Below are 24,346 nucleotides of genomic sequence, written 5' to 3' on the forward strand. Positions count from 1 at the left end.
GTTCCCTCTTCTCCACACCCTTTCCAGCATTTACTGTTTGTAGATTTTTTGATGATGGCCATTCTGACTGGTGATGACTGGTGTGAGGTGATACCTCATTGTAGTTTTGATTGCATTTCTCTAATGATTAGTGATGCTGAGCATCCTTTCATATGTTTGTTGGCCATCTGTATATCCTCTTTGGAGAAATGTCTATTTAGGTCTTCTGCCCATTTTTGGATTGGGTTGTTTGTTTTTTTCTTATTGAGCTGCATGAGCTGCTTGTAAATTTTGGAGATTAATCCTTTGTCAGTTGCTTCGTTTGCAAATATTTTCTCCCATTCTGAGGGTTGTCTTTTCACCTTGTTTATGGTATTCTTTGGTGTACAAAAGCTTTGAAGTTTTATTAGGTCCCATTTGTTTATTTTTGTTTTTATTTCCATTTCTCTAGGAGATGGGTCAAAAAGGATCTTGCTGTGATTTATGTCATAGAGTGTTCTGCCGATGTTTTCCTCTAAGAGTTTGATAGTGTCTAGCCTTACATTTAGGTCTTTAATCCATTTTGAGTCTGTTTTTGCATAACACACTATTTTGAACTCCTCCCCAAACTGTATCTTATATGGAAATGAAGCCAGTCTATTCATTGTTCATGTACATGGTATATTCAAACTTGCCTTTATATGTTTGCTTATGCTGTTTCTCTTGTATGGAAAGCTGTCTTTTCTATAATTTCTCAAATCTTTCCTAGCCAAGCAAAACTTTTATTTACTTCTTGATAATTCCAGCCACCTTTAATTGATTCTTTGTTGATCACCCTTATAACTTATTTTAATTTATTATTGCTTCCAATTTACAAGTGGACATTTAAACGTGTACCATTCAGTGCTTTAGTACACTGTTTTGTATTTTTCCCTAACTGTGTCACAGGGTCTAGCCAGGCATACAGTAGGTGTTCAATGTCCTGATGATAGAATTTAGTTAGGAAAAATGTATTAAACTGCTCTTGTGTCACATTGACTGCAATAACAAAAGAAATACAATTGTTCCAATTTCCTTTTGATTGGTGTTTGTACAGTATTAGCCCATTATCAGATTAGTTTAACACATTAGCTCTTAAAGTCAGTGTAATGTTGTAGAAAAAAACATAAGCGTTGAAGCCCAATGGCTCTGAATTGCAATCTTGGCTCCACAATTTATTGACTGCGTGACTTTTGGCAAGTTACTTAACCCTTCCTAAAGATTCAGTGAAATAATATTATCTACTTAGGCATAGAGAAGATGGTCCAGGGTGAAAAGATGTAAAATAGGTTGTTTGCTGGGAGCAAGAGAAGGCAAAAGATCAGGGTGTTGCTCTGAAAGTGTGAAACTAGAATAGAGCCTTACTATGTGTGTCTGTGTTGTGGTGGGGGGAGTGTCATGGGGAATGCAGTTTTTAAAGTATTGGCATCAGAGTCATAAAAATCTAGTATCAAGACGTAGGTTTGACACTACTTAGCTTTGTGAATCTTAGGCCTGTCACCACACCCTCTTGGACTTCAGTTTCTTCATCATTAAAATGGATACTGTATTTAAATGTGCTTGAATAACTTCAGAGAGGTGTCTCAAGGACTAACAAAGGAACAATAGGAACAAAGGAATAAAAGAACAACAAAGGAACAACAGAACGTAGTAAACTGTAAAGAGCACCACAGAAAGGTGTGAGGTTTGTAATTATAGTGATCCAGAGGGTGAAGAAAACAAGTTCGCTGCCTTCCTACTCTTGGCAAAATCATAATTAGTCAAGTTGCTACCAACTCAATTCATGCCCAAAAAGGGACTTGGGACAGTGATCACAGACATATGATTTAGGATCTCAGTTTTCTGTTCTTTCCTTAATATCTGTCTCAAACATAGTGCTGCTTAAGAGAACCTGTGTGTGACGTTGCCTCAGTAGGAGCAGGACTGGGACAAGAATCTGGAAAATGTCTATTCAAAAGTGAAATATGGTTCAGAAAAATTTGAATTGGCCAAGATATCATGTGGACAGGGAGGTATGGTTTAGGGAGGAAGATTTGCCATTTAATAATATAATGGAGGAGAAAAATCTGGTTTGTGGAAGTATTTTCCTATTTCCACCTCTGAGTTTTACTTTATTCAAGATAAAACTGTCTTTCAAGTAAACACTCTAGAAGTCCTCAAATACCAGCTGCCAAGGATACGTGATAAACTGTGTTGGGAGTTACTACAACTTTTAAAAAATCGAACAAGTTAGGAAAAACTTTAAAAGCTGGAGCAGGTAAAGGAAGAGTTTCGAGTAGTAGCAAGCTACCATTTGGGGAGCATTCAGTTTGTCCAGTTAGCCCAGAAGATGTTACTAGTCTGTCTGAAAGTGTGTGTATGTGTGTGTGCACACGCGCACGTGTGTGTGGTGTCATTTGTATGTGTGCATATTTAAGTATTTGTATCTGTGTGATATTATGTGTTGGCTTGGTTTTTTTGTTACCTTTTGCATGTGCTTGAATCTGCTTGTGTATCCTGTGATCATTTGAGTTTACGTATGTGTATATGTACACATCCAGGGTTCTAGGATTCTTTTCATGCTTTGTTAATCTATGGACTCTTTAGTTTAAGCTTGTGAGCAAAAAGGACTAGTTGTTCATTCTGAGAATGTTATAGACTAGACTGAAATTTTCTCTAATACTTCAAGACTGTTCCCTTGATCAATGCCTCTTCTCCATCCCCACACACACAACCCATGTAGCCCTCCGATTGCTCCCATTCCTACTCGCACTCAGGCCATTTCTCTACAAGGGATAGATGAAGAATGACTGATGAATAATAGTTGGAATTATTTCACGCCTTTCCTTTAAGTGAGTGGCAAGTAAGGTATCACCAGAGAATGGGGCTTTGTTTTCCACATCTACTCCCCTTAGATCATTGAGGAATTGTAGTTCTGGCCTCAGTTCTTTTATGTTTGCCTGCCTGGAGGTCTGCTTACCATTCTTTCTGGAAAATTTCAGGCGGAGGCACAGGGACTGGACTTTTTTGCCTTTGGAGAATGGCTTTTCCTCCTCCAGAGAAGGCCAATTCTCCAGCTCTAGGTCAGGAGGTGAGAAACTAAACTAACCAAAAATGTCTATGGGCTGCTTTAGAAACTCAGCCCTACTCCCGTGTTCCAGTGAGACAGCAGAAGGATCTCTAAACAGGCCTTGATTCATTGATTGATTGATTCAGTAGATATTTCTGGAGTACTTTCTATGCATAGCTCCAGCTTTAGGAACAGAATTCTTGCCAGAATATTCCTTTTGACAAAGGTCTTTGGGAGGCAATAGCTGAGAGTGACTCATGGTGGGAATTGCAAACTAGTTCATGAGAGAGGGCAGTGGACTTCAAGATCCCACAGGGAAAATGGAACCCTGTGCAGTTCCCTAATCTCCAAAGATGGGGCTATCAAGAGATCAAGATTCTGCTTTTGTTTCTGCCTTTGTTTCTAAATTAGCTGCCACAAGATGGTAAGTCCTGTGGATTCTAGCTTCTCTCCCCTCCCTCCCTTGTCCCAAAGCCATTTCCTGAAAGTCTTATGGAGCAGCAGCTCTTGAACCCCAAGCAGCTTCTATGTCCTGCAGCCAACCCGAGTCTGAATGACTTGCTAATGTAAGGTTAGGAGTGGCTTTTTCTGAGCCAGCCCTTAAGAGTCATAGGATCACACACACTTGGGAGGGAGGGCACCTTGGTTCTGGTGTAGTCCTTGCTGCAGAACCAGTAACAAGTAAATATCTCCCTGTTCTATTTTTTGAGGAGTCAGACATCAACAATCTCTAAAGTCTCTTCCAGTCTGACATTTTATGATTACTTCTAAAAACGATTTCTTCAAAGCCTCTTCAAACTGCAAACTGCAGACTTCAAAAGCACTAGGGAGAACACTGAATAGATGTATTTTCTGAGAACTGGAATTCTTGTCATTTCCCTATAGATTTGAAAAGGAAGGGATTTGACATTTATTAAGTGTACTATGAGCCAGGCACTCTCTTATATGGTACATTACTATTTCAATAATAATTCATAACTTGAAGAAATTTGGGGCCTATGAAGTGAGTGTATCCGTGAAATACTGAGTACAATGCCTGGATAAAGTATGCACTCAATAAATGTGATGCCATGCCTCATACTTCAGCCCCTCTCTACCGAGCTCATGACCTTTTAAAAGGAAGAAACAGAAACGCAGAGAGATTAAGTAACTGCCCCAAGTCACCCAGATTTCTAGGTCCAAAGGCCTTGTGTATCCTTTTACATTACACTGCCTCTGGAGTGTGAAGTCTGCAGTTATTTCCCCTGTGGAAATGCTCCATTAGCATGTGAAGTTTGAAGAGTTTGCTTGGAGGCCTCCTACTCTCTGGTCCCATTCCTCATTGTGATCCAGGGCCTGAATTTGGGAGGTGGCAGTACAGAGGTTGCAGGTGCAGCACAGATTTCCCTGTGTAGGATTTTAACTGGTTCCACAGAGCTTGAACCCTCCATCTAGGCCTCATTAACACCAGAATCTCATTCTGGGCCAACCATACCCTAGGGCAGTCCTTGGGTCACCTGGCAAGGATTTCCTGGAGCCTCTGAATTCCAGTTCTGTTACCCTGATGCAGGTATGGGAAGATAGCCTTGTGGGGAATAGCCAAGGGAGCCATCTTTAAATAATTGGAAAGATAAGTTAGTTTGCTCAAGATTTATTTCAGAAAATCGTATCCTTGCTGGCAGAATATTGAGAACTGTTGCAAGAGTGGAGGTTATGGGAGTAGCTACAACCAGAGATGAGAATGACCACTGACCTTAGGGGAAGAAGAAGGTAGGCTGAGGCTTGCCTACCCAGAAGTATGGTCATCGGCCCATATATTAGTAGGGTTAAAAGGGATGTTGCTGAGGTGAATGACAGAAGACTGGTTTTGGAGGCAACTTTATGACTTAAAAACAGTCTTCTTCGTAGAGAATGGACTTGAGGACATGGTGAGGGGGAAGGATAAGCTGGGATGAAGTGAGAGAGTGGCATGGACATGTATACACTAAATGTAAAATAGATAGCTAGTGGGAAGCAGCCACATAGCACGGGGAGATCAGCTGGGTGCTTTGTGACAGCCTGGAGGGTTGGAATAGGGAGGGTGGGAGGGAGGGAGACGCAAGAGGGAAGAGATACGGGGACATATGTATATGTATAGCTGATTCACTTTGTTATAAAGCAGAAACTAATGCACCATTGTAAAGCAATTGTACTCCAATAAAGATGTTAAAAAAAAACAAAACAAAAAAATGAAACAAAACAACCCCAGTCTTCTTATGAGATGCATCAAGTCCATTCCTTCTGTAGCAGCCTTTCCTGTGTTGCTCTTTATTTAGTAGAAAGGGCCATGACATTCTATGTCTGGTGGTGGAGATGGGTTTGCATGGTGCATGTCACACTCTGGTCTAGTACCCACCGTGTACACAGAAAAATCCTGGGTTTTGGATGGCATCAATACATCTTTAGTATGAGAATAGGCAGGTAGTTCAGAATGCTGTTTTACAAAGCAGATGGCTAGACCTGATGGTTTCTTGTGGTCCTTTCCATCTCCAGGGTGACCAGCATGGTTGAGTATTTCTCTCTCTCTCTCTGTTTCTCTCTTTCTGTGTCTTTTTTTCTGCCTCTGTGTCTCTCTCTCCTAGGCTACAGAGGTCAGGTCATGTAATAGAGCCCTAGGACTGGGGACCAGCAATCTGAGCTTCCTAATCGTATCTGAGATAATTTAAAATACCTTGCATACGGGGGGGACACATAATTTGCCTTCTAAAAGTAGCACAATATTCTGGAAAGAGTAAAGGCTTTGAAGACAAACTAATTTTGGATCCAGATTCTCCCATGTCCTAGCTCTATGATGCTGAGAAAGTCAACTTAACTTCCTTGAGCCCCATTTTCCTGAAATTAGGGTAATCCTGGTACCTGTCTCCTAGGTGTGTTGTGAAGATTTACTGGGATAATTTAGCTCAGTGCCTGGTTCAGAGTATATGCTGAAAGCATATTTGTTGAATGAATGAATGAATGAATGGATATTGATACCTTTCTTTCCTCCCTCCCTATGACAAAGTGCTGTTAAACAGGCTTTTGCTATTGTCTGATATAGTGGCAAGATCGTGGATGTATAATTCAGTCAATTCAGGGTCTGCACTCTTAACTCAACCATCTACTATCTGTGTGACTTTAGTAGTTAAAAATTTGTCTGAGACTTAGTATCCCTATGCATAAAATCTGGGTAGCAAGGCCAAGTATGCAGGGCTGTTGAGAAGATTAAAGGAAATAATGTATGTGATAGCACACATCACAGGACTGGAACATGGGATGTGATCTATATTGTCAGGTCCCTTTCTCTGCCTCTCCTGGGCACTTTCATGTACGTGGACTCATTTAATCTTCAGAACAACCATGTGAGATATGTATTATCATCATAACAAGATAATGTATGTGGAGGCACCTAGTACAATATGATGCAGGTGGTCAATAAATGCTTGTTTCCTTCCCCTCCTTTTCCCTAATTAAGCCAATTATTATCCTGCTAACAATCATGCTTTTGCATAAACTATGTGAATATTTTAAAGAATGAGGTGCTAATCCTATATTGCTATCAATTTAGAAGGCAGTCTGGACACCTGGCCTATAATCAGAATTATGTTGATTTTAATAAGATGACAAAAGATCACAGAGTTGATAGATATAAAGTGCTTGCCTAATTCTTCCTTATTATAGTGAGTTATGAAAAGATTAATTTTATATTTCTAAATGTAACAACCATTAGAAAACCATTTTCATATAAATTATAGTTTTACATGTTAATGCCATATTTTCCTTAGCATCTGAAAATGCTGGTCTTTACTCAACATGAGGAGAAAGTTTTTATCTATGTATACAGAAACGGGGATTGGTTGGGGTTGAGTTCCTCTGACTTTAACCTGGTTTCTTACCTGGTTTTAAACCTACCATCTAATCTCTACTAATTTGTATGTTAGAGTATGACTTGAAGAGGGCCAAAGAGTGGGGTATATTTGTGGTTGGCACAGAGAGCCTTATGCCAAAATAAAATCTGAATTGCCCTGTTAGTAACCATGGACGAGTTGCTTAACATCTTTTTTCCTTTGCTTCATCATCTGCAACGTAAAGATAATATTAGTATTTACCTGATATGTTTCTTTTGGGGATTAAGAAAGATAATTTATGAATAAATAAGTTAATCCACCTGAAAGCTTTAGCCTAGAGTTCACCATGTAGTGAAGGGTCAATAAATGTTAACAGCTGCCACTGCGATGACCACTGTCACCACCACTTCTACCAGTACAACGATGATATGACAAAACCATTGCAGAATGATTAAAGAATTGGGTGTTCTGTCCATAAACTATTCTAGATCTCTGAAGAGTCATGTCATACTTTTCTTAGCATCTAAAGAACTTTCTTAATTTCAAACCCCATTTTTGAAATCTTTCCAAGGTGCTGTGTCCACATTGCTTGAATTACTGTGAAACATCTGAGATGATCAGTGAATCCTGATACACTGAAACTCTTTCAGGGCCATAGGAGGATCATTCATACCCTTTGTTACCATTGTCCAAAGCCTCAGCTATAGAACGTATAGGAAACTGGACTGAATGTGATTTGAATGCAGGAGAACCCTTGAAAATTTTTGTAATTTTAATTGTGATGGCTTCTATTTTAATTTTTCTTTCTCCCCTAAAAGCAAAGTATATTAAACTTTCTTAGTTTTGTTGAGTCTCAACTAATTATAATTTTACAAGAACCTTTTCCCTGTCTCTAAATAAACCAGAGTGCCTATTATATAGAGAGACTTATCTAGGTGCCATGCATATTCAAGGAAGTAGGGAAAAGGGGATACAGCTAGGTTGATTGAATTCTTTTTCTTTTGAAAATTGGCCAGTTGTTTGGCTGCTCTGGAGACTAAATTAATACAGGTAAATTTCCTAAGTGGCACATTGATAGCTCAAGTGGGAATAGTGAACCTGGATGTGTAGCCTGGAAACTTTCATTAAGTTACAGACCAGAGTGTGAGCATGACTTTACTGGCAATAAAAATGGGAGGCAAAGAGAGCCATGGAGATTTTGTCCTATGAATTCTTCAAATAGAATGATAAATAATTCAGATAGCCTCCTGTGTGAGTGTGAAAGGCTGGACACCAGTGGTCCCTCATGGTCTCTTCTACCTCCAGGGCCTTAGAGTTATAGAATGCCTTATTCCAGAACCATTTCTTCTTTAGATATTTGCTTAGAAACTTCCTTCTGTCCTTCTTTTCCTTACATTCCTTATATTCTTCCTTCCTTAAATATTTACTGAGTGCATTTTAAAAGTCTAGGCACAGTGCTAGAGATTGGAGTACAGCATAAGCAAGACAGACTCTGCTCCTACTCACAGAATTGACAATTTATCATGTTCTTGGATGTACTCGACCTGATGATTGGAGAAAAATAGCTCCTCAGTCGTGTTTGGGCCTTGTGTTATATAAAATTCCTAATATGTGGTTTTTCTCTCTTTTCTTTAACTTGTACTACTTAAGATCTTGAACAAAAAGATGATTTTTATTTTTTATGCTTTTTATTGAAATATAGTAGATGAACAATATTATGTTAGTTACAGATGTACTACATAATGATTTGACTTTTGTATACATTAAAAAATGATCATGAGGATAAGTCTAGTAATCTTCTGTCCAACTTATTTATTACATTACTGAAGGTTTGTACCTCTTAATCCCCTTCACCTATGGAGCTGAACAGGTTGAGGTGGCAGAGAACTAGGACTAGGGTGGGACGGGAGGTGCTGACTTTTTACCTCTGATGTAGCCTCATAACTTAGCTCAGGAAATCTAGAGAGGGGGTGAAGTGTGCATAATTTAAAAAATAAGCAAGCAAATACCAAACCAAACAAAACAAACAAAAACCATAAAGAAAATAAATAAACATACAAAACTCTTCTTTCCAGTTGGTCCCATGGAAGTTTTCTTTCTTTGGCTGTGAAGGGCTCAGTCTATTTTTTTTAAGTCATCTGATCTGAAGTTGAGGCTGCATCATTAATACCTAATAAGCAAATAATATAGTACACCCACTTGCTTTATCTATAAGAGAACTTAGGACCAGGCTGCTGGGTCCCCATCTCCCCCTTACAAAACAAAAAATAGTTTATCTTGGCATCAGTTACTGACACCAGCATCAGATGGCCTCAGGGTGCCATCAGCCTTCCAAAAGTTTGTGAAATACCCTCTTGGAAGAATAGAGGGGCAAAGCCAGGTGTTCTGTGAATGTGGGCTGGAATCAAGGCTCAAGATCTTGGGGTTCATCATGCTGGGCTGTGCAGCAGGACTTGGGAGCTCCAGGCCATCCTGCTTAGGAAAAATAAAATCGACAACAGATTTTCATCCACTTATTCATGAGTACATCAAAAGGGTATTAAGCGCTAACTAGTACTGGGAATAAAAGAGCAAACTGAAGCATCTTCTTTCACTTTTCCAGACTCAAAAAACATCATTTCCATGTGTTAACAACCTCCAAAGGGGACAGTAGCCATCAGTCAAGTAAACAGTAATGTTGAGAACAGAAGTGTGAGTACACTGATATTGTACTTTTTCTTTTCTTTAAAATCTTCTCAATCGATTAGTTTTCTTTTAGCCCAGAGCAAAGAAAATCTAGGTGTGGGAGTAGAATGGGACCACAATATCTCTCTTCAATTATCTGAAGATCAAGATATAGATCAAAATACTATCTATTATCTTAGAAAATGTTAGATCTATGTTATATAGAATCAGTGAGCAGACCAGGGATGAATTTAAAAGGATTCTGATTCTGATTTATTTCTAATAGCTAAAGCTTATCAACTGTGGAATATGTGGTCTTGGGAGCTACTAATAACAATTAATTATTATAATATTTATAATTGTTATTTTAATGTATTTTATATATAGTACTTTAAATAATCGTTAAACACAGTATGTCTCATTTACTCCTCAGCACTCATTGTGTGTTTCAATCAAGGTGTATAGCATTATCCCTGTTTTGAAGATGAAGAAACTGAGGCTTAGAGATGTTAAGAGTATTACTCAAGGTCACACAGCTAATATAGGATAAGCTGGAAATCAAATCCACACCTGTTGATTGGTCTTAAAGGAGTGTATGAGGAAGAACTTTTTTCCTTGGCTTATTTTAGAATGTAAAGAAGCTGTCTTCAGACAGGGAAGAATCAAATGGCAGCTCAGACTTCCAGGGAGGCAAGAGACATTTACCAGGCCAGAGTCCAGTAGAGAACTATGCTCTGCAAACCAATCCAGATGAAAATGAGCTATTTTCTTTATTGCCATTTCTATTTTAAGGTTGTGTTCTCTGATTTCAATGTGAAAATGTAGGTCTGGGCTGTTGGATGGCAAAAAACACACCCTTTCTTGCTCACCACAGCTACAATCACACGTCCCCAGTGTGCATAGATGTATGCTTGTGTGTGCATATGAAATTACTTTCCTGAGCCTGTGAACACACACCGGTTTCATAACTTGCCTGAAACAATAAAGGTTGCGATCCAAAAAAGAACCAGGTTTTGCCATTTCCTGCATAAAAACAAACAACTGAGTTAATTCATTTGATTGACTTGTCCATTTTCCCAGTGGTTTTGGCATGGGGAAGAAAACTTTTCTGTGAGTGCAGCCTGTATGTGTGTGTGAGTGTGTGTTTGAGGACCACCTTATACCACTGTTTAAAACTTTTCCTTTTCTTTAATATATTTTTCAAAGTTCTGTCTGATAATTGTGGATTGTATCTGGAGGCCCACTTGCTAAAAGCATGTTGAGTCATAGGCAGGTTGTAAGAGTCCAGAGACCTGCAGTGATGACTAAGAGAGTAATTATTTCATAAAAAAGGAAAAAAATAGGTGTTAGTTTGAAAGGAAGGCTGGGGGAGCATGAAGAACTCCTTGAACAGGAGAAGAAAAACACTTGGAAGCTAGCTGGCAGGGTGAGTGGGGACCGGAGAAAACTGGTCTTGTGCAGTAGGATTTGCTGCTGCATTTTAATCACATCTCTATGTGACTGTTTTTTTTCCTCTTTCTGTTTTTTCATCAAGCAAGAAAGGACACAGAGGGGATTCAGCAGGAACATAGCTCTTTAAACTTTGTACTGTACTCTGGCCCCTTACACATTTTCAAATTGACATCTAGAAATTTTTCATTGTAAGTTCAGATAGATGCAAACACTGTATAATTTCTGTCACCTTGTAAATACTGGCAGTTTAAAATTAAACTCTTGCATCATTCTTTTAACTTTTTCAATGAATTCTAAATACTGTAGTATTTTGATGTCCACTATCACGCAGCAAAATATAAATGGACAAGTTCTCTAACAGTCAGACACTTAACATCATTACCTTTTCTTCTTGAACTCACACTTCCAATTACTTTCCCCACAGAATTTTATCCTAATTTCATACATCTTTTTATACTTGAAAGTCTTCTCTTGATCATCCTATTATACATTCAACAAATATATATGTACCATGAAATTTTAAACTAAAGAAAGAAACCCTGTTACCAGAAGTCTGCAAAGTGTTAAAATAAACAAGCAAATAAGTCACAGAGTTAGTGACAGAGAATTAATTAGAACCTGAGACTATGCTCTAACTAACTTCAAGATCTTATCCACTCCACTCTGCTGTACTCTCACAGAAGGAAGTGACTGCAACAATGGTAAGTTTCAAGATGCCTAATGAGTAGTCCTTTCTCTTGAAAAGTGGGAGAAGAGTAATTGTGAAAAGGGAGGTGAGAAGAGGACCGGAATGATTCTTCAACCACAGGCACATTCACAGTAGATCAGTTTTAGAGAATAGTTCATATATAAAGTAGAAATTAATTTTCTTAAAACACTCTCTGTCTGCCTACCTCTTTGGGAAGTCATTGTGCACCTCTAGGGCAGGGTTCCTCAACAGCAACATCATTAACATTTGGGGTCAGATACTTCTCTTTTGTAAAGGGCTGTCCTGTGCATTATAAGGTGATTAGGAGCATCCCTGGCCTCTATCCGCTAGATGCCCCTCTCCAGTTGTGACAACCAGAGATGTCTGAAGATATTGCCAAATACATGGGGCGGTGAATGTGTGCAAAATCTCCCCCATTTGAACACCATTGATCTTGGGTTCTGCATACCCCAGTTTGAAGACTGATTATCTAGCTTGTTAGGAATATGAACCAGTCCCAAATCAGTCAAATATGTTATTTGTGGTTTGTTTAGGAAAAGGGCAAAATCTGGTTGTTTGTGTTTAAATTCCCTTCCTGAATGAGCGGGGAGTTTTTGAGCCCATGGGAGTAGGAAATTGTTAAATCCATATCAAAGGTTGTTGGGCCGGACCAGGCATTGGGTCTTGAGAGAACCAAAATTTGGTTAGGATAAGGTATTTAAAGATGCCAGAGGGCTTCCCTGGTGGCGCAGTGGTTGAGAGTCTGCCTGCCGGTGCAGGGGACACAGGTTCGAGCCCTGGTCTGGGAAGATCCCACATGCCGTGGAGCAACTGGGCCCGTGAACCACAACTGCTGAGCCTGTGCATCTGGAGCCTGTGCTCCGCAACAAGAGAGGCCGCGGCGGTGAGAGGCCCGCGCACCGCGATTAAGAGTGGCCCTCGCTCGCCACAACTAGAGAAAGCCCTCGCACAGAAATGAAGACCCAACACAGTCAATCAATCAATCAGTCAATCAATAGAAATGCTGTAGAATTATTTAAAAAAAAAAGATGCCAGAGAAGGGGAAGAATGGAGATGAGGAATGAAGTCACTAACAACAGAAATCATGATAACTGCCGTTTACTATTTGCCAACCACTGTGCTAAGTATTTTATATGGATTATCTTGTTGAATAATCACAATAACCCAGGAGATAGTTATAATCATTTGTTAGTTAGGGTACAGGTTAAGTTGTTGTACCAAAACGACTAAAACCTTCAGTGACTTAGACAAAATAGAAATGTGTTTATCTCCACAAAAGAGCCAGGTAGGCTGTTTAGTGTTATTCTAGCTGAGGGTTCAGGCTGGCACTGTGCTGTTGCTATGTTATTTTCAATATCCAACTTCTATCTCAGTCCCAGGTGGCAGCTGCTGATTTTGCTCTCAGGTCTGTATTCCAGCCAATGGGAAGAGTAAAAAGGGGAGGGTGAGGATATGTACTTTTCTTTTAAGGGCACGAACTAAAAGTTATGCACATCATTCAATTCACACCCAGTTGGCCTGACCCAACTGCAAAGAAAATGTGGATTTTAGCTAGGCAGCTATGTATCCAACACCAGGGGTCAGCACTGTAGCCTGAGGCCCAAAGACCTGGTTAAGGATGGTCTTAATATTGGGGAAACCAGGGAGAATGAATCTGAGCCATAGCTCTTGAGGAAGAGGTGGGAGTCTGAGATGAGAATACCCAATAAAAACCCCTTATTCCTTCTCAAAGGAGGCAGAACCAAGGTCAGAAGCTGGGAAGGAACTGGAGAACAGTGTGGGTGCCCATGGCTTGCATGTGGTGGGTACCTGGTGCAAAGTAGATGTGTAGGAAGAAGGCTGGCTAAAAGGTATAAGATTGTAAGTCTGCCTTTATTTCTTTTAGACAGCTTTCTGAAAACTCTTTGCTTATACACATACGTGTAGATAATAACAGGCAGTGAGTCAGTTTGTGTGGTGGAAAGATTATGAATGTTGGAGTCACACAGAACTGTGTTTGAATCTCAGCTCATGTTCATTTGATGACTTCAGGCAAATTTTTGTTAGTACTATTATTAGCCATGATTTATTGAGCAGTTTCTATGTGGCAGGCACTTTATATTCATGATCTCATCTAATCCTTATATAACTCTATAGATAGACACTAGAGTTATCTTAAATTATCTTTAAGTTAAATTAAGTGGTGAAATTAAGTGGTGATAAGTAACAGTAAAGAAGTAATGAGAGATGTACAGTTTTCCTTGTGCATTTATATCGTATCATCTTATTTAAGTATAGTGATTAATGATGTTGGTTAATGCTTCTGTGGGGCTGTTCTTACAAAAAAATTATTTTGTAAAGAAAAATCTTTAATGTTTATTTAGTGCTAACTATGTTTTAATTACTTTACATGTATTTACTCCTCAAAACAACACTGTGAGAAGCCACTATGATAATTTTTTCAGCTGAGAAAGCTGAGGCCCAGAAAGTTTAAGTAACTTACCCAAGGTCATATAGCTAGTAAATAGAGAGGCTGGGAGTTGATTCTGAGCAGTATGGCACTGGAGTTCATGTGTTTAATAATTTTACTACACTGCCTCACAAAAACTAGTAGAAAAATTAAATGAGAAAACATGCTATTTTCTCTTCCACTGCCTATGATTTATATGAAAAGCCTGGTTATTTGGGCCTTGTGATCTAATCCATGGCCACTACCTCCCTAATGTCAGTATTTCTGATTTGCAGGCAAAGTCCCATGTCACAAATATTTCACTTCTAGAAGACTATTCTGGGATAGCCAAATTAAAAACTGATGGCAGGGCTTCCCTGGTGGCGCAGTGGTTCAGAATCTGCCTGCCAATGCAGGGGACACGGGTTCGAGCCCTGGTCCGGGAAGATCCCACATGCCGTGGAGCAACTGGGCCCGTGAGCCACAACTACTGAGCCTGTGCATCTGGAGCCTGTGCTCTGCAACAAGAGAGGCCGCAACAGTGAGAGGCCTGGGCACCGCGATGAAGAGTGGCCCCCGCTCGCCGCAACTAGAGAAAGCCCTCGCACAGAAACGAACACCCAACACAGCCAAAAATAAATAAATATATTTAAAGAAAACAAAAAACAAAAAAAAACTGATGGCAAAGAAGATAGCACATGTGACTATCTATACCTGACTGTGTAGATCCAGATGTGTGTGTGTCTCTGTGTGTGTGTGTGTGTGTGTGTGTGTGTGTTCAGACGTGTGCACATGAGTCTAACCAGCAGTTTCAGATGTCAGCTGCTAGGCTTTGTACCCAGAAGCCTAAAATACAGCCTCTTATGGGGAAGGATTTAAAAATAAGAAATCTGTATTCATACATATTTAGTAAGTACACCTGGTTTTCCAGAATCTACTGTCTCTCCAGCAACTACTGTTCTACTGTCTCAGAGATGTCACCAGCAAACAAGCATGGATGGCCCAGTAACATCAGTGGAGTGATTCTCTGCTTCAGTCCTGGCATTTCACCTTCCATTTCATGCTCTGATAAAGAAGATCGTGATTATGATTTGCTATCTGGCCTGCCATTTCTTTGAATTGTCAGGATTTAGTAAGAGTTTTCCTTGGGAATTTCTTCTACCCAAAATGGCACAAAGGATGCCAAGCATGGGCTAAACATGTCTCCTTTGGATGTGAATTTGGGGGTCTTATATAGTTGTACTCTGAATTGTTTCCTTAGGGATGGGGACAGATTTTCACTGAGCCATTCCTTCCACCATTTAGTCTTCTCATCCTTATTCCACACCCTGACTAGATGACAAGTTCAGCTAATTTCCATAAAAGTTTTTCTGAGGGCAAATTTAACTGGCTAAAATGAGAGCCAGTCCCCCCAAAATGCCCTAATCAGTGCAGAGCTCCAACCACTGATTAGAATTGTACTGTGTAGGAAATCTAAGTGGTAATCTGACATAATAATATGAAGAAACTGACACATCTCCAGGAATTTCTGACTTCTGTGAGACCAGGAAATACCACTATAATGGTGACTGAGTTAATAATACTGGGGTTTGGAGACCTCGAGGAATTGGGTCCCTTGCTCTTCTTGGTGTTTGGCGCTGTCTACCTGGCCACCATTTTTGGGAATCTCCTCCTGTGATCCTGGTGAGCACTCAGCAGGGACTCCAGACACCAATGTACTTCTTTCTGGCAAACCTCTCATATCTGGAGGTCTGTTATACATTGAGTATCATGCCCAGGTTGCTCGTGGACTTGCTGAGAGAGAACAGAGTGATCTCCATGGTAGGTTGTATTATTCAGCTCTACTTCTTTGGGGCCCTGGGTAGCACTGAATGTTATCTTCTGGCAGTGATGTCATATGACCAATACCTGTCTGCCGGCCTTTACACTATCCAACACTAATGCATGGAGCCATATGTTTGGGGCTAGTGATTGGCTCATGGGTTAGTGGTTTCACAGTGGCAACTGCATTCCAGGCTGCTATCCAGCTTGACCTTCTGTGGCGGCAATGAGATTGACCACTTCTTCTGTGACTTGAAGCCTCTGCAGAAGGTCTTCTGCTCAGATCCCCAGCTAGTCAACCTGGTCTGCATGAGTCTAACAGCACTGGTGACTCTGGCCCCCTTTGGACTAATCCTAGCCTCCTACTGGAAGATTCTTTTCACAGTCTTACATATACCTTTCATGACTGGTAGGCAGAAGGCATTCTCCACTTGTTCCTCTCATCTAGTGGTTGTGACTTTGTTTTACGGGACCTTGGTGTTAGTCTATGCTCTGCCCTTGGCGGCCAGGTGCCAATTCTCAACCATACCTTCTCCTTGCTCTATACTGTTGTCTCTCCCACGTGTAACTGCCTTATCTACAGCCTCAAAAACAAAGATGTCGAGGAAGCACTGAGGAAGCTGAGGGTTGTGTCTATAATGATGAGCTTCATTCAATCAACCAAAATGATGGCAGCCTGAAGGTCAAGGCACTCTCCCCATGCTCAGGGAACTCCCAGTCTGATTAGCAAAACTTAGGATAGATTATAATCTTTATAACCTGAAATATTGGTTAATCTTCAAATCATCTATTTAGCTGATTTGGGGGAAAGGTTAGTAGATTTGTCTCTGTTTCCTTGAAGTGATCTAGCTCTCCTTGAGCATATTTATACTGTGAGAGGGGAGGAGTATTTCCTAGTTGGTGGGAGGGGAACCATTCTGGGATAGACAATAAATAATGCAGCATATAATCCCTTCAAAAGCTCAATCCTGGAGGTGAGGATTGGCAGGTGTGCTTTAGTTGTGTTCGGTTTCTTCTGTGTGTGTGTGTGTGTGTGCATGTGCGTGAGTGTGTTATAAATTAGACTGGGAGATCTTGAGGTTGGAGGAGGAGCAATAACTGTGCTACCCCGATAAGAATAAGAGAGCTCCCTAAATGAAGGGACCGTATTTATTTGCTTAGCACTCAGGCAAGTGTTCTGGTAGTGAGGCTGACTGTGTTAAATGACTAATAATACTGCACCTGCACTTGGCCTAGGACTAAGAAAGATAAAAGTGGAATCTAATAAAATATACAGAAGCTCACTAGAAGACTAGTCTTGGAGAAATGTGCATTAAGCACTTACAGCAATTTGTTAGACATGTAGATTGCCTCAAGGCACTCTTTTCTGAGTTGAATTTTCTCTAGCATTCATAGCTCCTCACTGTGTTTTCATTTCTTTCTTTATGCTCCCCTCCCAGATCCTCCTTCTGCTATGTACCTGAGTTAGCCTTGATGGCCTCACTTGTGCTTTTGTTTTATTTTTGTATCTGCTGCCAGCTATCTAACATTATCAACGGATATATTCAAGCTACATTTCAAGAGAGAAGGGAAGCAAAAAGACTCTGCTAAGGGAGACAATCAAAAATATGCATTGAAACTAATATTATCCAGGCATCGTGCTAGGTACTAGGAATAGAATAGTGAACAATGTAGATACAGCATCTGACCTCAAAGATATTACAGTCTGGTGGCCTTGGTATTCAAATTGCTCAGATTATATATTTTTACACTGTTTGTAGACTATGTAGTTCTTGAAAGCACTGTCTATAAAGAGAACCTCTGCACATAAAATCCCAATATTGTTATTTACCTTAATTTTAAGAATAATTTTACAATTAATATGAAACAACATAATGTAAAAGACCTAACAAAGCTTTTAGTAGAACATATGAACAAACACAAAAGCTCAGAATGTCCCTTGCTTAGCTAAATACACCCCCTTTTTTCCTTTAAGACCCAACTCAAGTACTATGTTCTCTCAGAATTCTCCCTGCTGTCTTCCTCATGTAATTTATTCCCCTCAGAAGTACTCTATTCCCCTTTATTTGACAAGTAAGCATGCACTGCTCTTCACATTTTGTGTGCATGCCCTATCTTTCCAGTGAGATTGTAAACCCTCCCAGGACAGAGATAGAAAGTCATTTCTAGCTGTACCCCCAAGTACCCAGCATAGAACACTTCACACAGTCAACATTTGATACTTGTCTTCACATGATCAAATCCAAGCTCCTCAGCGTGGGATTCAAAGTCTTCCATGACCCTACTCCTGCTTCCTTTCGCAACCTCATCTCCCACCAAGCTCCATCTCACAATTTACCATATCATACATGTGCATCCTTACTCATGTCCTTTGCCTGAAAATTCCTGCCTATATTTGTTTTTCACATGGTTAATGCCCCATCATATTTTAACACTTGGATTCATCATCATCTTTACCAGGAAATCTTACCTGATTGTTTTCTCCCATCCAACACATTGAGTAAAGTGATACTCTCCTGTATCTCTGTGGGATTCATTGTGGACCTAGGTTTGAGCAGTAATCACATTATCTGGTGTTTTACCACTGAATTTTTAGTGCTTGGCATAGGAGATAGTCAATGACTACTTGTTGAGTGAATAGCTGAATGGTTATATGTCTTCCTCCCTTACTACATTACTATTATTTCCTTGACTTCAAGTACTACCTATATATTGATGATCCTCCATAATTTAATACTGTGATAAATGTTATAAAGGAAAAGCACAGGCTGCTAGGATGGCATATAACAAGGGTACTGTGGTGCTCCAAGGACAATAGTGCTTCAAGGACAAAGGACAATCGTGCCTGAAAAAGTTTCAGCAATACACACCCTATCAGACTCTTGTTGTCCTCCCCGCCATGTTGCGATGGTTACGAAATTCCTGAGCCCACCTGGGCGTTGGGACATGTTTCTCTCTTGTCCCAAATAAGGAAAGGCATCTGCTCTGTCCCACTCCCACCCTACAGAAGGATTTTATATGTGCTTCGACCAATCAGAAAACCATTCTTTTGTTCTCTGGCTATAAAAACTGACTAATAGCACATGTTCGGGGTCCGCTCTCTCAGACTACTAGGAAGTCAGCCCACTGTTCTGGCAGTGACCATTCCATTTAATAAATTCCATCTTCTTTACATTCTGCCTTGTGTCTGGAAATTCTTTTCCAACCCACTTTCAGACCACAACAGGTACATAATTTGGATTGGGTTGGAAATATCAGAGAAGACTTCTCTGATAAGGTAGGGCAGTATTTCAACAGAGGGACTAGATAACAGCAGGGTCCTGCAGTAGTAAAGACCTTAGAATGTTTGGGGAACAGAGAAAGTGCTAATGTGGTTACGATGTAGTGATCAAAGGGGAGAACATCACAGAAGGGTCTAGAAAAGTAGGCAGAAACCAGATAATACCATGCCTCACTGCATTTCACTGTGAGATTAGAACTCTTTGGATGATTTTTAGTAGAGTGACAGGATCCATTTTATGTTTTAAGATCATCTGGCTGCTATGTGGAAAATGACTTTTAATGGGACTGGAGAGCTAACAGACATTAGGAAACCAATTAGTACACTGTTACATTGTTACCAGTGAGAGACAATGGTGGTAAGGGCTAGAAGAGTAGTGGCAGAGATGGGGAGAAATGAATTGCACTCAATATAGTCAGAGGTAGGAATTATAGAGTTTGGTAATGGGTTATAGAGGGAGGAATCAAAAATAACTTTTAGGTTACTGGTTTTGAATTGAATATGTGCTTGTGCCACTAGCTGAGATGAAAGAACCCTGGAATAGGACAAGGTTTGGGGGAGAAGAGAAATGATGAGATTAATCTTGTATAAGAGTATACTGATATAGCAGTGGATGTTAAGTTGGTAGTTAAATATACTGGTTTGGAACTCCGAAGAGATATCTGGGCTAGAAATAAGAATTTAGAAGCCATCAGCATGTAGATGGCATTTAAAATCATGAAAATGGGGGAAATCATGTAGAGAAACAGTTTAGAGAGAGAAGAGGAGAGAGCCCAGAATGGGGCCCTGTGAATTCCATCATTTAGAGGTCACACAGAGGAAGAATAAGGATGAGGAAGGGATAGAGAGGTAGCAGGAAAACCATAAGTGTGTAGGCTCATTCAGGTAGAGAGAAGAGAGTGTTTTAAGGAAGAAAGCCTGGTAAACTATACTGAAGGCTGCTGAGAGGAGGTGTAATATGAGGACAGAGAAGAGTCCATTGTATCTGATAACATGGAGGACATTGATGACCTCACTAAAAGAACTTTTGGTAGAGTGATGAGTGCAGAAGTCATACTGGAGTGAGAGAAAGAAATAAATAAAAGGTGACGGAAAGAAGACACCATGTGTAGATAATGCTTTGGAGAAACCTGGTTCTGAAAGGAAATTGATTTGGTGAGAACTGGAACGAGGACCTTAAAGTAAGATGTTTGTTTTTACAATGTGAAGTAATAGAAAATATTTTAATACTACTAGGAAGAAGAATTTATTAGAAAGGGAGAAGTTGAAGATGCAGGAGACCAGAGGGATATAGTATTTTATGGTCCCTGAAAAGGCTGGAAGGTCCAAGGTCCAGTGCATATGTGAAGGGATTGGCCTCTGATCAAAGGAGTGACACTTATACTGTGACAAATATGTACTGAATACTTACTATGTGCTTGGTTTTGTTTTAAGTATTGAAATACTAGGGTTACAACAATGAATAAAGCATGCTCCCTGCTCTCATGCAGCTCACAGTTTGGTGAGAGACAAGTAAGTAAACAGAAAATTATAATTGGGTTGATTAATGCTATGATAAGTGTAGGGTCTTATGTCAGTGCTGGGGAGGGAGAGTTATTGTTATGGGTTGAATTTTGTCCCCCAAAGAAAGATATGTTGGAATCCTAATGCCCAGTATCTCAGAATGTGACCTTATTTGGAGATAGGGTCTTTACAGAGGTAATCAAGTTAAAATGAGGTCGTTCAGGTGGGCCCTAATTCAATATGACTGGTGGTCTTATAAAAAGGGGAAAGTTAGACAGAAAGACACACACACAGGGAGAACACCACATGAAGATGAAGGCAGAGATGGGAATGATATGTCCATAAGCCAAGAAGCACCAAAGATTGCCAGCAAACAACCAGAAGCTAGGAGAGAGACATGGGACAGATTCTTCCTCACTGCCCTCAGAAGGAATCAATGCTGCCTTGATCTTGAATTTCTGGCTTCCAGAACTGTGAGAAAAAATTTCTGTTGTTTAGTACACTCAATTTATGGTACTTTGTTATGGCATCCCTAGCAAACTAATACAGGCACCCAAACCAATCTGAGGCAGGAGGTTGGCTAGGTTAAGGGAAGACTTCCCAGCGGAGGTGTTATCTGAGTTGAATCAAATAAGTAGATTGCGTGGGTGGGGCCTGGGGAAGCCATTCCATGTAAAGTGATCATCATCTGCAATGGTTTGGAAGTGAAAGAGAGTGTGCATGTCCAAACTACTGCAAGAAATCCAGCGTGACTGGATCTAGAGTGTGTGGGCAATGGTGGTGACAACTGAGAACTGAGAAGCTGGGGCCAATTCATGAAGGGCCTTCTATTCCAAGCCAAGGAATTTGGACTTTATCCTGAAGTCAAAACGTGGCCTTTAAATGTTCATTCCCCTCCCCACTATTCACCTGCCTAACTCCATTTTTCCAGGAAGTCTTTTCTTACATCTGTTGTGGAACTTCTCACACATAAATAGGGAAAACAACTTGCTTCTTGATCTCCTCAAATATGCAGCAAGCTCCTTGAAGGAAGGGACTATGTCTTATTTACCCAGTGCCTGGCAAGTGCTTGACATATAGTAATCTCTCAATAAATGGTTGTCTGTTGTGTTCCTAGAGACAGCATTGGGACTTCTTGGCTCTCTTTGGAATGGTATTCCAGGACACTCCATATTTTCTTTTACTCTTCTCTCCTCTTCCTTCCTCTCACTGATGACCCTCCATCAACCCTCCACACTTGGTTCTCATTTCACTTCTCCACTTGGTTTTCTCTTTGGATCAAGGATCCTGAGAGCTTCTGGTGTGCTTCCCCCACCCCAAATCAGTACTCCCCACATCAGACAGCCTCTCATGCATCCAGGTTCCTACTGTCCCCAAGGGAACCTGGTTCACACCATGCAGAGCCCTACAGTCCAACCTTGTCACCTTACTCTGCCCCTAGTTCTGCCAGGACTAGTGCTTAACTTAGCCTAAGCTGGGTCATTAGGTCAGTTTCAAGGAAGTAGCTCTGGCCAGAATGGACCAAAGAACAGGTGCAGCTTTGGCAAGAGGATGCAGTTGAGGCTACAGGATGGGGCAATGGGGTTACTGGGCAGGGTCAGATAATCCGAGCAATCTCTAACTGAGCCAAATTTGATCCATGGGACCTCCATTGAAAAAGGCAAAATAGGGTACCAGAAAGGGAAACTAGGAACAATGATAGTCAAGGCAAGATTCTGAGCAGAAACCAAGTGTTCGCATCAGATTGAATTCATTTAAAAAGTGTACATCCCCTCACATCTGCCCATTTCTACATGCATAAACACACCCCAACTTGAGCAAGTGCACACAAACACACATGCACACACCACAGACACAAAATGTTGACACACAGACCCATACCCACAGTGACAGAACCTAGTGTGACCTGCTTTGGTTGGCATATACTGTAACACCTGATCTGTCTGCAACTGGCTGGGAAGGAAGCTCTTTATACATGCAGGTCCCAAATAATAGAAGCATAACTTGAAATAACAAAGTCTTTTTATTTTCTCTCAGACAGATAGCTTTCTGTCTTATTATACCAAAATGAACCTGATACAACATTTTCTGGGTGATCCCAAACCATCTTTATGGGTACTCATTATTGGGGGCTGGGCTAAAACATAGGGTGTTGTTAGGAGCTCTGTTAAAGTATATGGAACTCTTTATCCCTCCACTAAACGGCCCCAGTGTAAACATTCTGTTTACATAGACACTCACCATCCATACATGTGCACAGATATATATGGGTATGAATATATACACACACACTATCTTTCATATGTGTCTCCATACAAGATGAACATAAATCATACTGTGTAGATACACACACAGTGCATTTACTTATAAGCAACATATGCACTCCCTGTAGCTAGGTTTGTAAGTGGCTCCGTTTCGTATAGCACATAGCCTGCTTCTTTCGTCATTTCCCTTCCTTCCTTTGCACACTAATTTTTAGGATTAAGGAGTTAGTACAGCATTCACTGCAGAGTTGGTGGTTTTAATTGTTCGCACATGACTCAGTTAAAGAAGGCATTTTAACTACAAAGAACTTCACTGGGAGATGGGCTCACGGGGAGTTATTAGAAGCAAGTGCATAACAGCTCCTTGGGAGGTCATTATTTTGCACTTCTCTCCCCCCAGCAAGCATGTTTATTATTGGTAACAAGGTGAGAGGAAATTCCCTGATTTCATTAGAAACCTGGAAAAATAACTTTTCCTTACCAATATCTTCCTTTCTCGCTGGAACATATTTCTTCTGGAAGGTGGTATGGCAAAATGGCCAGCCCCAAGTATCCTTTTTGTCTAATAAACTCTCTGGAGCTCCAGGACTTATACCTGGAGAATACCCCCCCACCCCCGACCACCACCACACACAGATGCAGCAAAACAGCCACCTCATTAACTCAAAGTTGTAAATAACTGGGACACCACCTACTCTGGTAATATTCACATGTGCGACACCTTAGGGAGGGGAGAGAAAAGGTTTCATGAACATTTCACCAGCATCTGCTTTATTTACATATAAATAATGGGCTTATTACAAACCCTTATCTGTTCATTGAAGCCAGGCTGGCAGAACCTAGCGTGACATGCCTTGGTTGGCAGATACCTTAACACCTGATCTGTTTGGCATTGGTTGGCAAGGAAATGTTTGCAAGTGCATGTTTCACATAATAGAAGTGTACTTGCAGTGGCCATGTCCTTTTCATTATAATTGTTTCAAATGGATGTCTCTATATTTTTAAAATTGATTTACAATTAACATATAATATTATATTAGTTTCAGCTGTACAGCATAGTGATTTGATATTTTTATACATTATGAAATGATCACCTCAATGAGACCAGTTACCATCCATCACCATACTAAGTTGTTATAATATTACTGACTCTTCCCTACATGTACATTACATCCCCAAGACAAGCTGAAGTTTGTATCTCTTAATCCCCTTCACCTATTTTGCCCATCCCTGTTTTTTCATGCCAAGTGAACCTGACACAATTTGCCCTTTTCAGGTTGATTCCAGGTCATTTTATGGACACTAATCATTGAGTTGGGCTAGGATATAAGGTGTGT

At 40.4% G+C, this 24,346-nt stretch overlaps 1 pseudogene across 1 annotated transcript; it reads left to right on the forward strand.

The window, feature by feature from the left end:
• Positions 1-15,702: 15,702 nt before the first annotated feature.
• On the forward strand, positions 15,703-16,642 carry LOC309817616 (olfactory receptor 10A7-like; annotated as a pseudogene). The gene has a single exon. The product of its transcript is annotated as an olfactory receptor 10A7-like (transcript).
• The last annotated feature ends 7,704 nt before the right edge of the window (positions 16,643-24,346 follow it).

Source organism: Grampus griseus (assembly GCF_964374135.1).
Source record: "Grampus griseus genome assembly, chromosome: X".
Taxonomy (NCBI): Eukaryota; Metazoa; Chordata; class Mammalia; order Artiodactyla; family Delphinidae; genus Grampus; species Grampus griseus.